Below are 20,416 nucleotides of genomic sequence, written 5' to 3'. Positions count from 1 at the left end.
CTTCGGTTTTGCTCCGAGTAGAGAGGTTGAATAGGTTGCCATCACTTCTAGTATGGAGAAAGATGCTGTCATCTGACTTGTGGAATGCATAGCACAGGACCAAATAGAAGATGCCATAGAGTGTAGACACCAAGATGCATCCTTGCTTCATGCCACTCTTGATTGGAAAGTGGTCAGAGGAAGATTCATTGTATTGGATGGTTCCCATCATGCCATCGTGGAATGATATGATGGCCTTAAAGGAGTTTGAAGAAGGATGAAAAGACCCGATTGACTGACCACACCAAATGCCTTAGACAGGTCTTGTAGAGCATGACGATCTTTATATCTTGCATATCCTGGGGTATCATGCCCTCTTCCCAACACTGTAGCAGGAGCTGGTAGAGGTGACCCAGGAGGGAGTTATCTTTTCTTGCTTTCAAAATCTGATGGAATTCCATCACAGCCAGAAGCAGTTCCACAGGAGAGAGAGAGTCAATGGCCTCTATCAGCTCATCGATGGTGGATGGGGAGTCGAGCTCATCCATGGTGGGCAGTGGTATTGTTCTCGATAGCTTTGTCACTGATGTTTTCTCTTTAGTATAGGTCTTGGTAGTGCTCAGCCAATCTCTCCATTTGTTCACCGTGATCTTTGATCTTTCCAGAAGTAGACCCGATAGATGTAACCCTGAAGATACTGGGACCAAAGGCTTTCTTCATCCCATCATACATGGCCTTGGTGTTGCTACTGTTTGCAGCTGTCTGAATAGAATTCAACACAAATTCGGATGTTATAGGGTCTAGCACATAGTAATAATTACATGTGCAAAGTGTACACTCACCACCAGCTCAGTTCAATCTCTGGAGACAATGGATAATTGTGTGAGGAGAGCTATACATGTAATTCTGAAACGAGGATTACATAATCAACCACATGTGAATTGGCACTGCTTGATTCAATAGCAAGGAGAAATCCAAGACGATTTAAAAAAAAAAAAAAAAAAAAAAAAAAAGGCAAGATAAACGGAGAACACAGCACATGGTATTTCGAAATGGTCACCCATTTTACAGAGTGGAAAGATAGAATTGTCATCCTAGAAAAGACGACAATTCCATTTGAAGAAAATCAGTTTTTTTTTTTTTTGGTGCAGGCCATCTACTAGTTAGCCAGTTGTGTACAAATCCCAAAAGTGATAGGAGCTTTCTACAGTGTCTGAAGATATCAATGTTCAATGAGCAAGATCTGAGATACGCTACTATACAACTCATGCTCTCTACCGATCCAACTTATAACAGGACCATTGCCAGCACCTTAAAAATGCATCACTGGATTGCCACGAAAAACAGGGACGTTCCCGAGGTGATGAAAACAGTTTCTAGCCATGGTTATGATCTTTGGTGTGGTTTCAAGTGAGCCAAATCGTGCCACTTTACATCTTCGAACTTGACTTGAAAGTCTACACCAAAGTGTACCTGGATATGCTGAAAAGTGTGGTGATCCCCTGGTGCAATCAGGTGGCCACTGGCAGACCCTGGGTGTAGCAGCAGGACTCTGCGCCAGCCCACAAATCCAAAGAGACCCAAGTTTGGCTTCAGAAGTGCTACAACTTTGTACCCTTCTCTCACTGGTTCTCCTCCTCCCAACCTGAACACGCTAGACTACTTTGTTTGGACATCCGTCAAGAACATCAAAGTCAGCCTGACCATCACCATCCACTGAGTATTTGTGGAGCTCCTGCCGGAAAAGACATGCTCTCAATTCCAGACCTCTATCGAGGCAGTGATTGAGGCTGAAGGCGGCTACATTGAATAGATGTCAACTCTACTACATAGAGTTACCCAAATTTATTTTTTTCAATAAAGATTAAAAATCAAGTTGTAGTGTTTTCTTTAAGGCAACACTTATTGTTCCATTCTATAGTAGTGACCGGATTTAACATTGCTTAACCTTGGTGATCTAACAACCAATTTAACATGCTATTGTATCAATACTTCAACATGTTATAAAAGTTGCAGATACAAACTTGAAAGGTCTATTAAGGCAACATCATTATTTAATTGGCCTAAAGTGACGAAAAACTTTAATACTGCAATACAATTTCAACATGAACTCATTTTTAGCATATGGTTCTCAACTATATACGATTACTGCACAGCATCATCGAAGATCAAATGGCCAAACAGATGTGTAAATACTGGAAAAATTGGAATTTATTTGGAAAGATATTCAATTGCCAAGTATATATATATTATATATATATATATATATATATATATATATATATATCAAAGTGAACGTGTGTCTGTGTGTCTGTCTGTCTGTGTGTACATTTCCCTACGCAATAACTGTCAATTTTTAGTCTATAGACTCGAAATTTTAAATACCGGGTACTGAGATTTGGGAAAAATCGATATGACGGGTGTCAGCCAGAAATTTGGCTGTTAAGGGGTCAAATTTCAACGATTTGACCTTTAAGAACTCTACCAAACTCCTCCGACAATCTTGGGTCTAGACACTTGAAATTTTAGATATAGGTTCCTTGAACCTGGATCTAACTTAAAAGTGATTTGAGCCCGAAACTATAAATTTTAAGGGGTCATAATAGGGGTCAAATTAAACAAAAAATTTACTTTTTTTTTTTGCTCAGCATACACCTCCAAACACCCGGGCAACGCCGGGCTGAAATGCTAGTATATATATATATATATATATATATATATATATATAGTAACTGAATCCACAAAAACTGATATTTGTAAAAAAAAGTTAGAAAAAAAAAATTTATAGGGACACTTGTTTTACCTGATCATGTTGGATTTAGAAGCAAATACTAGACGATTTGTTGGTCCAACTTTGATACAGTGTACATTAAAAGAGTAAAAGATTAGATAGCCAACATAATCAATGCGTTAAGCAACCCTAACAGAATCAACAAACAAAATACCCGTTTGTCTACACATTTAAAGGACTTCAGAATACATAATAGATTCTTATCTTCTTTCTCTCCTCTAGTTTACTTATTTAACTTAACATCATTTATTATCATACACGATGACTCCCGACTTGTTGGGTACATTGTACAGTAGATAAAAAAAGTAAAGGTTGGACAGGTTCACTCAATTTTTCAAAATTAAAAAAGATTTCTGAATAAATTGTGATGTTATGATAGATCTCCCTCCTTGTTCCCTACTTTCTCATTCATATCGCCCTTCTCGTTATCTACATTCAATTCATATCACTTTTTTACCATTCAGTTATTGACATCATTTGCTCTTCCTGCCACCATTTAAAAAAAAAAAAACAAAAAAAAAAAAACAAACATTGTTTTTGTATTATATACAGATAATTAATCACCATTAAATTATACATTTTGCCAGTCAATTTGTTATGGTAAGAATGCTCGCTAATGGGTCAGTAGACCAGGGTTCAATACTCTGAGGAGTTATACGAAAGAAAAAAATACTCGACATCCTATACTTGTTTAACACTCAGCATTACAAGGTGTGGATCAAAGGCAAGTGGAGTAATTCTGTGAAAGAAACGACACCCTCCCTTACACTCTGGAAGGGAAAAGAGTCTTTGGGTTGCCTTTGACTATAGTCAACTACTTTACACTTTTTTAAATTATACATTAGTTAATATCATTGAAATGAATAAGCTAACTATGGAAGCTGATAACTAACAATTCAAAAATTTTAAACATTTATCTATCTCATCTCCAGGAGGTTAGACAAAGATCACTTGTGGGTTTGATGAAAATGTTTGTGGAACAAACTGGATTCGAACTTCGTGCACACAAGTTTTCAGTCAATGTTGTTAACCACTTAGCCCTCGGCATCTTTAATACAGACAACGTTAACTAGTTGAAATAAATTGTTTTATTTATGAAGATATCAGCGAGTTTATATGAAAGCAAATGAAAACTACAAAAATAAAAAAAATAAAAAACTACAAAAAAGATAAAATACTCAGGAAGCATGTATACATTTCTGCATGTAATCGCTTCATATAATCTAGAGCTGTAGAGGACAGATTTTATTTTTAGACAAAAACATTGCATTAATATGAGAGGAAGAGAGGGGGGGTCTATGATTAAAGAGGTAAGAGGGGGGAAAAATGTCTACAATGCACACATCCACCACCGCAAGATTGTATTGAATCTGTATTTTGCAAGTAAACAAACAGAATGTTTCCTATCTACATTTAGAATTGGCATCATTCCAACCTGCTGTACTAGTTATACAATTAACCAACCATTAGCAACTCTAAGGGTTGTTGACTGCTCGAGTGAATCAAACACTTATTTTGTTGAAGAAGGATTTATGAAACTACAGTCAAAATCTAAACTGTTAGATGTTCCCTTTTCTGGCTAGAATTAAAGCAAAAATCCTAAGATACATTTTTCCGATGCATGAAGGCTGATCTTCAGTGATGCACTGCCTTCATTTTTGATTTTTGGATACTCGCATCATGTTGGCTCTCAAGCACAGATATATAGCTTAGTTTTGGAATAGAGTTGCATTTGAAAAAAAAAAATTTAAAAAAATACAAAAACAGTTAACTCAAGTTTTAAATTGGGTGATATATCACTAAATATTCAGATTATCGTAGATAATCTACCAACTGTTTTGATATAAAGATCAAAAATTCATTACACAAATACATAATTGTAGGCTTACATATGAAACTGATGCTACCAGAATGATAAACCCCATTATATAGATATACTAGCAGTGTTGAATAGTATTCTGGGTAAAGTCGGAATTATTGCTGGGTGCACACACGCAAATATTGTTTTGTATATAGGTTGAGAAGTGTCCTCACACACATGTTAAAATATATTGAACTAAAATGGTTTTCAAAATTCCTCAACACATAGGTAGAGCTTTTATAAGTAAAATTAGATAAGCATAAAATTTTTTTACACACACACACACACACACACACACACACACACATATAATGTAATGCAATAGATCTACTGCTATGGAAATCCAGTGATTATTGGCCTTACAAAATATTATTGGTTGTACTATTTTATAAAGACAATCTCAGCTAAATAAAAATTTAGCAATATACCAGATAGAGCAAATAAATCAAAATTTAGCAATTTAAATTTTATGACGTGAAATGGTTAAATTTCAAATCTAGAAATTTTTATATGCCACAATGAATACATTTCAATAAGAATATCTCCTTAACCTAGAGGTTTTCCATGTCTACCCATATCAGGAGAAAATATTAGCAAATATTATGATTTATATCTAATTTGCTAAAAACAATAAACATAAAAAAATCATAATTAAAATTTTTTAAATAGCATAGAGTAAGGGAAATTGTATATTGGTTCAAAATGAAAAGGATATTGAATTTCATATCCAAATTGTATGGTAAAATTTGGATATGAAATTCAATATCCTTTTTATTTTGAACCAATATATAATTTCCCTTACTCTATGATATTTAAAAACTAAAAACTTAATTATGATTTTCTATGTTTTTGTTTTCAGCAAATTAGGTATAAACCATTATAATATTCATATTTTCTCCTCTGAGGAGATAGGTAGACATCAAAAACCTATAGGTTAAGATGTATTTATTGAAGTGTATTCTTTGTCTTACATTTAATAAAAATTCTTGATTTGAAATTTAACCATTTCACATAATATATAAGTTCATTTTAATTTTTAATTAGCAAAAGTAAGCTAATAATATCAATATCAGACCAAGAAAAAAAAAAAAAACAAAAAAAAACTCGTAAATTTCATATGGAGTCACTATAAAGGTTAGAAGTCATTTAAGGATAATTAATGATGAATATTGTGAGGATTGAAAATACTGAATGGAACAAGTAAAATTTGCTGAATTATGAGAACGGTTCATGACAAGTATTTATTAACATTGAATTTGAAGATGACCATGTTGTAGCCCTCAGGGAACCAACATGTTCCATAGATGGTAAGTCCTTGAAAAGAAATAATACTTTACTTTTGCCTTTTTGACTAATTCAAGTAAAATCTATTCATCGTTTTTTTTGTTTTTTTTTAATTTCCTTTTACAAAAGTCAGGCACATCAATCTATTACTAACACTTTCTACTTGACATCATGTAAAATTTGTTTTTTTACTTATTAAGTCCTAATTTTTGTCTTAATTTAAAATATTTACATTTTTGGAAAATTAAATCAAGCAATACTTTATTAAAAAAAATAAAGAAATTAATAAAACGATTTTTTTTTTTCCCAATAAAATAGATAAGACATCTTATGAAACATGTCAAATAATGTATCTTTTAGCAGCTGTTAACAAATTTAATGGATTTGTGCTGGTGACATCTCAGTATGGTTTTAAAACATTGTATTAAAAAAAAAAAAAAAATAAAATTTTTTAAAATCAACTATATTTGGTTTTTATTTTAATCAGGAGAAAAATAAGTTTAAAAAATATGTAAAAAACACGAGTGGTGTGCCAAAGGCCATTTTGAATTTTCAACTCGTTTTAGTTCTAGTTTGTTTAATCTTGGATGAAAAATGGCCAGCTGTTTCTAACCGAACGCTTAGTGATGCATTATGGTAGTACAAAAAGCCAACAATGTTTCAACGGTCCCTATTCGACAAATGAAATTCTTTCATGACATTATTTTGTCGATCCCTGTGCTTTTAAGTTTAAATATTTTCAAAGAGCCTTAATATTTCTTAAATCAGCATAAATTCTTTTAGTTAATCCAAGTCTTCCTTTTTTTTTTGGCTTCAGTATATTCTCTAACATTGACAAAAATCAGTTCATTACATTTGTTGCTTCTTGATCATCTGTAATCATTGTACACATTTGGTTTATCATCTCCCTTCAACACCAGAAATTGAGACAAAGTTGGAAGGTGGTTTGATTTGATTGTTTTACGGCATATGAACTTTCCGGTTTTGAATACAGAAAATTTTGAAAAAAAAATTTTATACTTTAAGTTCTGTATATCTTCATGGTTGTGTTGTAGAGGAATTTTATTTTCGGCTTTGCAAAGGGAAAAACAGAAAAAACAAACAATACCAATATTTGGTGCATTTGAGATCAGGATGGTTTGGTTGTTTTTGTTTTACGGCATATCAACCCTTTTCAGGTTATTTCATGCCAAATCCAGTTACTTTGAAAAATTTTATAGAATATTTATTTTTTTTCAAGTCGGTTTCCATTTAACCCATAGTTGGGACCCTAACAGGTACTACCACTCCGGGTCAGAGTGGACCTGGGAGCAATGACAAAGAGTGGCTTCACACTCCCCAAAGCCCGCAAGCTGGAGCCTCACTATCGGATATAGTTTAAGGTCATATCCAGGACCTTGAAATCAGGAAGCCTGATCTAGTCATACCAGTCTGGAATGTGGAAACAATGCATACAAGAAATCGTGCACTGTGGCCTCTTAGAATTGTCTAAAGAGTTCAGCAAGAGAGCTTCTGGCAATTCACTATAAATTCTTAATCTCAAAATGAGAAGGTGAGACCTGGGAAGGTGAACCTCCTAGAGCTGAGCATGAATAGCAAATCCCAACAGAAAAAAAGCCACCACTCAGAATAGTTCAGTTTCTGCTGGATTGATTATAAAAGACAAATTTATGACTGGTATGATTGACTCAAGAAAAGAAACAAACTTCTTTGCCTTAGAATCTACAAGAAGTCCAGTTATTTGTTTTCATTTTTAAAACAGATGTAAAAATATATCTTGGGATCTATCTTTATAGTTTTTGTTAGTTTCCAGTCAAAATTCTTTTTAGCCTTCCCCCACTTTCTGTGTTGCAATATTTAGTGCAATCTTGTCTTCCACAGAGTCCTATTGATTTTTGATACTTCCATAAGCGGTATTCTCTACTTCTGGTATTTAATGATTATTTAGTCGCTTCACATTTTCATATTTTATGAACAAGGTTTTTGAAATCTAACTATCTTGCATTTTAAATTGATTTTCTTCCAGTCCTTTTGTGACATAATGCCCCTTATTTCTTCATTAAAAAAAAAAAAAAAAAAAAAAAAAAAACGCAATTTCTTTGTTATTGTCAGTTGAAAATATTAACTTAAATTCCACTTACATGTTGTGGTCATGATTTAACACATAAAAAAAACAAAATTGTAAAATAAGTAGTATAGCCTACAAACATCACACTGGAAATACGAGTATGATTGTTTTGAAAATTGCAAGGTTGACATCAAAATAGAAGTTATCAGCATGCCAACTGAGTAATGCATTAAAAATAATTGCAGTTACATCACTGACCAAGAGAGGATCAGCAGTACAAACAGAAAACTTGATCAAAATGAGTGGATGTTCCACCTTTTGTACCCCCAAGCAGGAGTTTGGGGAGCTAACCGTAACTATAAAGCAGACTGTGCTGAAAGGAATGTAATGTTACCCAACACGTAGCCTCAGTCAAAAAGTAGACAAAAAAAACAAAAAAAAAAAAAAACAGGAAAGAACTTCAACCCCTCCCCCATTGTAACAATGACATTTATTTCCTCATCCTCCTGCCATGTGTGACTTATTACAGCTGTGACGTCATCCACGTCTCTTAACGTGATCTTCCTCCTTTATATAGTCTGTCTTTACCAGCAATGTCATTTCACAAGCATTTGCATGCACGTGTCCGCACACCATTACAGGAATATCAACATTATGAACACAATAGATTCTAACATATATATATACTAGCTGTACCCTGCTATGTGTTGCTGTAGCTCGATTTGATGTAATGGAAAAATCCCCATATTAAGAATGCCTCTAACCTCCCCATATTAATGGCTTCTGTAATGAATACCACAATTCTCCCCATGTTAAGAACCGCTTTTGGAATAAACATGCCCAACCTACCCATGTTAAAAATTGTTGAGGTGGACCTAATGTGAAAAGTTACCTTTTGTTTTTTTTAAATAAATTGTTAGTTGAAAGCACAGGATAGTTACCAAATACCATCCCTCCCGATGGTAAGAATGGCTAAAAAAAAAAAAAAAAAAAACTATTTCACCTAACAATTTCTTTAATGATGAACAAGCATTCATAATTTCTTATATAAGAACAACTTATGTTAAAAAAAAAAAAAAAAAGTGTACTTTCAATTGTTAAGTTTTCTAAGAAAAAAAAAAAAAAAAGAAAAGGATTCTTAGTTCGGCATTTACGAAAAATATTTTTTAATTATTTACCCGGCGTTTGCCAGGTGTTTGTAGGTTTGTGTGTGTAGAAGGGGAGGGGGGGGGGTAAAGTAAGAGAATAACCGTGTTTCAATAATTAAAAAAAACAAAAAACTGTTAAACTTCCAAAAGAAATAGAAAAAAAAACAAAAAAAAACATTGAACAAAGCGAAATAAAACGAAAAATAATGTATGTTTATTTAATTTAAAAAAAAAAAAATTTTTTAGTGCATAAATGTTGGGAAATAAATGGTAATAAAGCAACATAAAAGTAAGTATGGTGCGTTTCACCCAAATTCCAATCTGTGTTTTAAAAACGAAGCCTGTGTTCGTTCGTAACTGTCTCTTGCGAAAGATCACCAACGGTATAAATGGGTGGCGGTGGAAGGAGGAATTTATTAGAGAGATAAGAGTTTACTACTTCCATTGATCCTAATCGATTTTGGCAGTCAACTCTCACCAGAGAAAATATAGGAACCTACGATCAGCGAGGTAGTGGAGACGTAATATGCCTATAACACATCTCAGATACTGTGCTGCAGTTTGTGCATATTACATTTGCATGAAATGTCTTGATTTTTAATCAAATTAAGGTCAAACTCGGAGGGGGAAAATCAGTTTATAAATATATAATTCTGGTTTTGATTTTTGCTTCTGTTGCAGCACCTTTTCGTAGGAGACAACATTGCAATTATTGCATAGGCCTTCTTCCATGGTAAGGTTTTCATGGTTCATTGAGTATGGCAACATTCATTATTACTCCTCTTGTAAATTCGTTCACATGTGCAAGAAAACAGTTATTGAACAAATCTAGGAATATAGCAATATGTTCTATGAAAGTATATATTCACTTGAAGTAGCTGAGTGGTCTGGGTTACAATATTCAATTAATTATCTAATAAATTGCCTTACTGACCAAATGTTCATGGTCAGAGTTAGTATATCCTTAGTATGAGGTTGCCGGCATACCTTTAAACATTCTTATAAGCTGGTCGACCAGCTTAACCAGCCAATTATATTCTTGCTAAGAGGAACCCAGATATACACATTCATTATATCACTTAATGTTTTATTTGATTTCGTGATTTCTTATGGAACGAAGATTTAAGTCACCGATAGTTAATCCTCGTGCTTTGTCTGCTTCTCTTATTGACGATTCTGATAATAACTGAGCCTTCTTACTGACGGAATATTATAATCAATTTCCAAAGAGATGCTGATCCTTTTTAGATGTTATCTTACACCAAATGGATTCTTATTTTGCTTTGCTAGTGTGATTTCTATTAACATCTGTAATGCCGAGTATTTCTCTAAATGAGGTCATGACTTAATGCTATTTCAGCATCTCGTATACCATTATTGTTTGTTCCATGATGCCTTGATTCTTCTAATTTCAGGCTTTGTTGGAATTCTATTATCTTGTTTGTGATATGTCGAACCTGTCATTCGTCATATCCAACATTGAAAACTGACCGTGCTAGCTAACCTTGCCTTCATGGGATGGCAAGTAATTGGAGACTACAGTGCAAACTGAATAGAAATTAATGAGGTTAAATATGTGCTGTAGTGTTGATCAAGTGTGAAGCAGAAAAAATGCTATGGATTACAGGTTAATTACATCTTGCGCATTTTTATGGCCTCATTCATATTTACTTGCGTACTCATGAGAGTAGAGTAAGACAACTTCGGTTTTTAATCCGAGGAAAATCCAGCTAATAAAAAAAAAGCCGTAGGCTAAAAGGATTTCTCCTTCACTGACCTAATCAAAAAAAAAAAAAAAAAAAAAAAAAAAGCAGACACTAAGTGCATCCTTTGAAGAACTACCACACTTTATTCTTAGCCAAAAGGTCGTCTTTGTTAACTATTTCAAACAAGAAAAAGAAAAAAAAAAGGAGGGGGGGTCATTTTGGATTGGGACAAAATAAAAATGACCTCATTCTGGAAAGATTTCTCTTACACCGACAGGACAGGAAAATAACAGATATTACACTTTGTTCCAGTTCCTAGTCAAAAAGCCAAGGAAGCGTCTGGTGATCAGTTGCAAACGTTTTGTAGTTAACAAAAATATAGCAGACTGTAGATAAACATTTGATCAAAACATTGAATTAAAAAAAGTAATAAAGCCACCACTTTCTATAAAGGGAAGTTATTTGCATGTGTGCGAGTCCCGATAAAGGCAGAACAAAAATAACCATCCCCAAAAGTGGTTATATTCTCGTTTTCCTGAATCAATATCTAAACTAAAAAATTAGTTACTCTTTATGGGTCGATTGAGCCAGGTTTCATTAGGAGGAGGAAACTAGTTTTTCAGCCATTTCCAAGGTTATCTACTGCATAAAGATTTTTGTTTGTTTTACTTCACTTGAAGTTCTTAAAAATCAAGGGGACACTTCCTGGTGCTAACACTTCCTCTCTATAGGAGATGAACGGAATATTCAAATATCTGTTTTCCCTTTCGTCTCAATTGTTGAGCAAGCAAAGTTATGGATATTAATTTTCCTTTCACTTATTGACCAATTACTATGTTATAGCCTATCTTTCTTTTGGTCTTACTAGATTCCAGAATAAGAATTCATCTGGTCTGGTGGAGTATCCAGCCGAGTACTGTTACTATAGGCAATATCACTTAGAGAAGGTGCACTATTTCTCATAAGCCGATGTAGGATAGCCATACCAATAGATTTTTATTTGGACTCCAAATACCATGTATTCTCGAATATTTAGTCAAGGTATACTTGTAGGGGGAAATAGCCTCATGTCAGGTTGTTCTGACAAACCCTTGTACAGAGAGACTAAAGACACTCTAGGACAGTTTTCAGCATTCAAGTTCTGTGTACATTTGTATATAACTTAAAATTCGAAAGAAACAAAGTTTATATTTTGTAGATCTATGTTGCCCCATATGTATATTTAATAAAAATATTTTTTTGAAGGGGGTGGGGGATAAAATAATTCTTTGAGGTAGAAATAGCAAATAATTTGTTGCAGGGTAATGAAATTTCTTTGTAGCGAGGTTTATCCGTGCATGCAGACATTCCTTTCTAAAACTAATGAATACATTAATTTTTGAGTTTCCTAATGATTGTCGAAATCAGCTCAGTTGATAGAATGAAAGGTTGGAGATCTGAATGTTTTAGTTTTGATTCCAGTTAATGACACCCCTCCATTTATTTACAAATATATTTTTGCAAAAATAAAGACAAATTATGAAACGAGAACATCATATGGTGTATTTCCTTATGCATTGCAATTATTTCATAACTATTTGGACAAATTTAAACATATTTAAAAATATTCCAAAATAGCTACTCTTCAGACACTAACATACATTTGTTATACATATAAATATAATCATAATCCCTATTATAAGGGATCAAGCAGCTGGACTCGCCTCTTACTCAATTTTATTTAATATATAATTTTAAATATAACCAGAAACAATTTAAAAACCTTTAAAAAGGAACCAAGTTAAAAAATTTCTGCAATTTACGGACCGTGCTGAAATAATATATTATATAATCCCAATAAAGATTCATCCATTTGCTGTTATCAAGTAAAAACGATTTTTAATGCCATATAGTAAACTTTTCAGATTTAACTTCAAACATTAGTTTTCTATGAGGGAAAAAGGCAAGTTGATAGTAGTACCTATTTATAATGCCTCCCCACGGGACAGAGTTAGACACCGGGGTCGTTTTTTTAATGTGGAGAAAAGGAACAAAAAATAAAAACTGTCTCAGTCGTGGAGGATTTCTCCACTAATAGAACAAGAAATTGAAGTGTAGCATCTGAACAGATACTGCACTTTGATCTTGACCCAAAGTTGATTTTAGTAATAGAGTACCTTAATTTTATCTATACGGATATACCATGCACTGGATAAGGCAGGAGAGGGAAGGACAGTAGGCCTGGATATATCTAAGGCTTTTGACAAAGTATGGCATGGTCTTATGAAAATAAGATCCTATGGTATTACTGGACGAATACTTAACATAATTAAATACTTCTTAAATAAAAGAAGTCAGGTTTTCCTTGATAGTCGTATGCCAAAATAATGATATAAATGCAAGTGTACCCAGGGGTTGATCCTTGACCTTCATTATTCCTGATATTCATAAATGACGTCCGTGATAAAGTTAACTTTGAGGTGGGCATATTTGCTGATGACACCATGCTCTATAACAGGCATGAGGGGAAAACAAATGAACACATATCCAAGGCAATGGTGGAAACCTCCAGTCTATAGTGGAATGGGGGACAAAAATAGATGGTAATGTTCAATGCTATCAAGACTAAGCTTGTTTCCTTTAATAATTACAAGAAACCTAAACCATTAATAACTATGGCTAAAGATAAATTACTTTAAAGTAATTAAACTCTTCGGCTTATCGTTCACAGGGAACGGATACATCAAGAGCATTGCCAAGGCTGCTGCGAGGAAGGTAGGCTCTCCGTTCTAGAAAGTTACTTACACCTGAAAGTATCCTACACCTCTACAAGGCCACCATTCACCCATGTATAGAGTACTGTTGTCACATTTGGGCTGGTGCATCTGCTACTCGTCTCGCTTCTAGACAGAGTTCAAAAGAGTCACCAACCTGATAGGTCCTCAACAGTCATCTACTCTTCAACCTCTGTCTCACTAACAAAATGTTGCATCCCTCTGCCTGTTCTACAAGTATTTTAATGGTAGATGCTCCAATGAACTACAAACGCTTGTATCCCCCGCCCCCGGTGATCTGTGTAGAAACAAATCCCTAGATGTAAGCAAGCCTTCTACTTTAATAGCTTTTTCCACAGAACTGTTAGACTTTGTAATTTCCTTCCAGGTTCCTGCTTCCAACTGTATTGACATGCAGAAGTTCAAGTAAACAGACATCTTGCTGTTCAACTCCCTACATAGTATCCCTGCATCAAAGTGGCACTGTGCCTTGTTTTTTTTATGGGGGTGGGAACAAAGAAAAAAACATCAGTGCCACTTGGGATAAATAACTTCTGTTCTCGTGTTGGGGTTACCAAAAGTGAGAAAAAAAAAAAAAAAAAAAAAAAAAAGTTCTCTTCTAGAGGGTTTTAGTAGTGCTAGGGAGGTCTTAATTTTATAAGTACTCAATATCCTAGATCGAGCAGCTAGTTATCCAAAAGTAACTTCGGTTTTAATGCTGCTCTGGATCCTACATAGTCAGTACTAATACGAGGTATTGGGTGTAGGAGGACGTCGACACCTTGTAAGAGCTGTAAAAACTGAAGTTCATCTCATGAGGAGATGAACTGTGGCTGAGGACTGCCTGCGAATTTTATACTCTCATGAAACTTCCTACTTTGGAAGGATCCGGTTCAACCTGCCTAGAGTTTGTGCTGCTTCGGCAGTATATAGAGTAAGTGTTTAAACACAATGTTGTCCAGGAATCATAATCCATAGTACTCAATATCCTGCATAGAGCAGGTATTAACTCAAAAATTACATAAAGAGACAGGGGTTTTTTAGTATTGTTTTGCAGGCACAAATATTACATTATTTAACATCTATTTTGCTTTTAATGGCCCCAGGCAATGCTATGTAGACCTGGTAGTCTTATATATAGAGGAGGGCTGAAGGACTTATATTATTATTTTCAATACATTAAGAGAGAGGAATTGGCTGAGCGAAATTGCAAGAAAAGTGCAGGAAAGGGATGTAGAAAAACAAGTGGGAAGGGGGGGGAATGAATGAGGTTTTAATTCAAGATACGAAGTTTTTTTTTTTAACCTATATTTTTTTTTAGTGGCTCCAATGCAGTGAGCCGTGCTAGTATAATACATTACATTTATATATGAACCAGTTTTTTTTTTTTTTTTGCAAACATCGGAAGGAGAGGAATAGTTTACATGGACATTTAATGGCTTCCCCACGAAAACAAAATGCGAGACAAAGTCGTTTTTAATGTGGGGAACAAACCAGCTCCCTAAAAAGGGTATTCTGGAAGTAGGCAAAAATAAAAATTGCCTTAGTCAATGTAGGGGGAAACCCTTTTGTACCAAGGACAAATTAACTGAAGTACAGTATCAGAACAGATACTACACTTTAACCGTAAAATTAGGCTTTACTTTATTTTAAACTCAAAATTATAGAAAATTGTTTCAAGGGAAGAGAGTAAGAATGTATGGGAGGTGTCATTAATTTGAGAAACAGAAGGTGGATGGGTGGGGGTATCACGTACATGGGCCCTCTGTCCCTATAATTACACTAATCATTAGCCGAATTGATCCGGCGTTGCCCCGGAAGAGGATTTAGAAAAAACAAAAAAAAAAATTTAATAGTTATGTTACGATTTTTTGGTACTTGTCCAGAATTCCCATATATATTATACAAATAAAATTTAAAAATAAATAAAAGCTCAATATGTTGTACATATCCGTTACGGAAAGAAATTATCGTATTCTAAAAATGTAAACTGATCAAGTAGGTGTGTCAGAATATTTTAGGAATTTGACACCCTTAACACAAAACTGCAAATAAAATATACAAAACTCGTAATTTCTTTTTAAAGTGGTTTAATTTCTTTATGGAATATACTTCGAAAATAAACTATTAAATTTTTTTGAAAAATAGAAATATTTTTTATTTTTTAAAAAACAGTGTTTACAAAGTGGCTGCGCACGCTCATGCAGCCATTTTTTCTACGTAATGAAATGAAATGAATTTTACAAGTTAAATTTTTACAATTTAAAAATAGGGTCTGCCAAACGATTGTGAAAAATGGACTACATGTTTCCGTGACGTCAGATTTGTGTTAACTATACGAACTATGGAAAAGCTGAAGCGACTTAATGATTTTTTAAAACCTTCGTTTATCTTCAAACTGCAATTAATAATTAATCGTTATAATTTTGTTAGGTTTTAAGATTTACAGTTTAACGATTAATAATATAAACTTGTGTCTATTAAATATGAAATACGGTTTTACTGAATGTTCATTTGGTTACCTACAGGGTTCCATATTTTGTTCGATAAAAAGAGACAAACAAAATGAGGGGGGGGGCTACAAAACGCTTAATATTTGTTCAATAATATTTTCAAATTGGTTTTAATCTGGCGATAAAATAGCTGACAAGAATCAGGTTTATATTAAAAGTTAATATTTAAAAAAAATTTTAAACACAATTAAAAATCTATGTTGTAACGGAACATTTTGAAATAATGGAATTTTAATCGTTTTAATCTTAAAAATTAATTTTTAAGATGTTTCTTTTTCTTGGCAATTCAACTGATTATAGTATATATTAATTCGAAAAAAAGCTAATTAAAAAAATAGCTAAATAAATTTATATTTTTTTTAAATTGCAACTTCAAGGTAATGTTTTGTTCAATATGTGTATCTAAATTTTTAAAAATAAGTATTTTTTACTTATTTGAACTCTTAGGTTTCATAAATAGAAATTTCGATTTAAATATATTTTGTTCAAATTTCAAAAAATAAGTAGGGGGGGGGCACGCACTAAAAATATTTTCCCTTGTATATTTTACGGAAACTTCATTTTATATGTAATTTCATCCTAAAATGAATAAGTATCGAAAATTTCACGAAAATCTGACCATTAGTTGATTTTTGTTAGATTTATCAAACACGGGTATATTTTCACGTTCGAAACTACATGGGAACGTTATTTTAAAGCGCCAATTATGTAAACACGATTTTCGTCTCGCAATTTCATTATTTCCGCACGATGAAAATTTTTTTTAATTACTGGTTTATTTTGCCCTTCTTTTAAATGGTACAAAAGTTATATTGATAATATTAATTTATAATAAAGTTACATCGTTTTACATATAAGAGGGGGGGTAATTCTGTGGTGACTTTTGGAGGTGCCTATTAAAAAATCTATCAGTTTTGGTAAAATTTTACATTAAGGCTCATCTCACGTTCGTATAACAAAATTTGGTCTACGCGTACAAAATGGCCTCCCGTGATAACAGAATTACATGGTTTAATATTTGGAAAACTACTTGTTTTTCGTCTAATTCTATTTTTTGCCAATACTACACTATGACAAGGCAGTTTGGTACGCGAGTGCATATTTAACACCCTTCGTTTATGCTCGCGCATAAGGCTAGGCTGTGAAATGGAAAATAGTCCCAGAGTTCGCGCGTACAAAAATGGCCACCCGTGATAACAGAAATTACATGGCTTCATATTTGGGAAACTACTTGAAGGCCATTAGGGGCGATCTCTTATTTCTTCTTGGTAAAATAACACGCGCCATAACACGGTGTTATATTTACCAAAAAAGTACTTGATGAAATTTAGTGAATTTTTTTTTCCGGAGAACATTCCATAACGGATACGTACAATACCTTTTTTTTTTTCGATATTTTCATTTTTTAATGTCTTGCTCAAACTGTATAAGTACTATTACTTATAATGAAAATTATTTTTTGGTATTATTATACAAACACCGTGACAGCGAATTAGTAAAAACAGACGTAGTATTCTGTTACGTTTCGGTGTGCTGAACACGAATCTGAAAACCGTACCCCTCGCAAATTAAGTTTCGGAGATATTAACATTTTTAAAAGGGAATATTTTCTTTCAAAAATGGCGTACATCGGCTCTACTCTTAAATCAAAACAAGTGGAGATAATCCATAATGAAAATAAGCGATAATAAAAAATAAATAAATTAATTATTTCCTTTTAATTAATTCCCCACCACTTACTTCACCACCCCAATTTTACTTGCTCATGCGCAGTATCCCAATTTTACGCGCACAAAATCGATTTTTACCCAATTTCGGATTTTTACCCAATTCGCTGTCACGTTATTTGTATAAATTTACCTTTTTTTTTTAACGGAAATGGAGGAAATGGCATTTTCCCTGGATGTGAACACATTGAAGATTGCGAATACAGGAGAATACTTATCTCCCTTTTCGTCACTAATGGCGGACGTTTTAGATAGGGATAGACTTTTTGCTAAAAACAATAGTTGTTGTACTCCATGAATTTTCGTAATTTTTGGATATATTACTATTTTCGATATGACAAGTAGTTAGTACTGTTTGAGTTTAAAACCACATGAAAAAAAAAAAAAATAAAAAAACCTGTCCACTATTTTAACAGGCACCACATTTTTAAATAAATATTAGCACGTAGAAGTTGCAATTGAATCGGGAGGGGGGGGGGGGGTGAAAGTATTAAAAAAAAAAAAAAAAAAAAAAAAAAATGAACAGTATTGCCAATAAATACGTGTGAAGAAAGAGGTGCGTCAGAAACTGCGTGAAAAATATTGAATAATTCGACCCCCTGTCTTTCCAAGCTTATAACTACTCGAGGGGGAAAAAAAAGAAAGTAATTCAAATCCCCTTCCCACCCCCCACCAATTAAAGGAGCAAGTACCAAGGTTTCATAAAGAAAAAAGTCTTAAACTTCGGACTTTACAGGTAAATTTTAAAAATAAAAAAACAAAAACAAAAAAAAAAAAAAAACACTTGTTTTAAATTTGAATATATAATTTATTGATCTTCAATTTGTGATATATAAAACTTACTTTTTAATAGACATTTCAAAATGAGGGAGGGGCGTGAATTAAAAAAAAAAAAAAAGCGTTTACCTAAATTATATTCGGTTTATTGGAAAGAGAAAATTTCACATTGACCCTGAAAATATCGCAAAAATTGAATCAATAGAAAAATTAGATTTTTAAAGTTTTAAAAACTGAAAAATACTGAACTCGTAAAATTCAATTAATTTCATTACTGTTTTAAAAATAATATTTCTATTACTTTTTATACAACTTTAATAGTTTATTTTGGAAGTATAATCCATAAAGAAAATAACAACCCACTTTTAAAAAGAGAAATTACGAGTTTTTTTATATTTTATTCGCAGTTTTGTGTTAGGAGGCAAAAAATTCCCAAAATTCTGCGGTTACTTAAATATTAAAAATTGAATTATCTTGAACTTTTCAGCTTCCAGATGTCTATCGCTATTCGCTTCAATTAGTAATTGAATTACTAAACTTTAATAATAGTACTGCCTCGTATATAAAATTATAAAACTAATTTGGTTGCTTCGTCATGAAGCTATATGGACTTCAATTTCGTTATTATCGCTTCACTCGCTTCAGTCACGCTGCATTGCGTAAGGAACATACCATTACCCCCTGCGTAATTTGTATACTGATAGGTTTTGAAATTTTTTCACTAGATTATTATTGATTGGACACTAACCAGATTATGAAAATAAATAAATAAATAATCATTTCAACATTTGAAAGGGGTGTTCACTTTTTAGTTATGAGTATCCAAACCCTGAGTTTGGAAGCATTAATAAGACTTTCAAAAAAAAAAAAAAAAAAAAAAAAAGTGGACAACCCTAACCTCATGGTTCCAGCAGATAAAACTATGAATATTTATAGTATGAATTTTCAAACAATCTCATTCTAACTGAACTTAAGTTCAAGAAAGCAACCGAAGAGGATCTATTTAGAGAATTAACCTGTTAGCAATAAAAATAGAGGTTTATTGAAGGACCATAAACACCCCTTTCAAATGTCGAAATAATTTTTTTTTTTTCATAATCTGGCTAGTGTCCAATCAATAATAATCCAGTGAAAAAATGTCAAAAAACCTATCAGTATAGAAATTATGCATGAGGGTGATGGTTGTCCAACTCCGCCACATACACTTTATAACTGGAGTTAAGAAATTCTAATTTCTCCGCAGACGACCTTTGGCTATCCTCCCTTTTCTTTTCGGAGAGGCACCTTCATCCGTGAGAAAGTACAGACGGAACTATATAGGAATACCCCCAAACCTGTTTTTTTTTTTGTTTTTTTTGCGCATGGGTGAGCGGAATTCTCGAGGGGATAGGGCGTGCGTGCGGCGGGGGGTTGAAGCAACTAAATAGGGACACAGGTAAACGAAATCTTGCAAGCTAAAAAAGGTACTTGTGCAGAATACGAACCGCGCTGAAACATTAAGATAATTAAGTGGGAGGGATAAAACTATTCTGTATCTTCACCTAACATTTTAATAAGATAGCGTAAAAAAGAAAATGAAGAACTTGAAAATCCTATCTAAAAAAATAGCACGGCCCGTTCTGCATAAGTAAAAAAAAAAAAAAAAATAAATAAAGACTCCCAGTTAAAAATAAAAACGTAAACTACAATAAAAGAGAAATTAGCAAAACCAAACGTAACCATTCATACGTGTAAAATTTGTGCATAGAAATTCGTGATACGTTTCAGTAAAAAAAAGTTTCCGCTTTTAAAAAAACAACAACCAAAAAC

The 20,416-nt window shown here is 33.2% G+C and overlaps 1 protein-coding gene across 2 annotated transcripts in view; it reads right to left on the bottom strand.

Annotated features, from left to right (window-relative positions):
* The window catches only part of LOC145242079 (ornithine aminotransferase, mitochondrial-like), a 138,397-nt gene that overhangs the window by 59,702 nt on the left and 58,279 nt on the right, over positions 1-20,416 (bottom strand). The window lies entirely within an intron of this gene.

This window comes from Euprymna scolopes, chromosome 21, assembly GCF_053919585.1.
Source record: "Euprymna scolopes isolate OS-2025 chromosome 21, ASM5391958v1, whole genome shotgun sequence".
Lineage (NCBI taxonomy): Eukaryota > Metazoa > Mollusca > Cephalopoda > Sepiida > Sepiolidae > Euprymna > Euprymna scolopes.
This window is presented reverse-complemented; position numbering and strand designations above follow the sequence as displayed.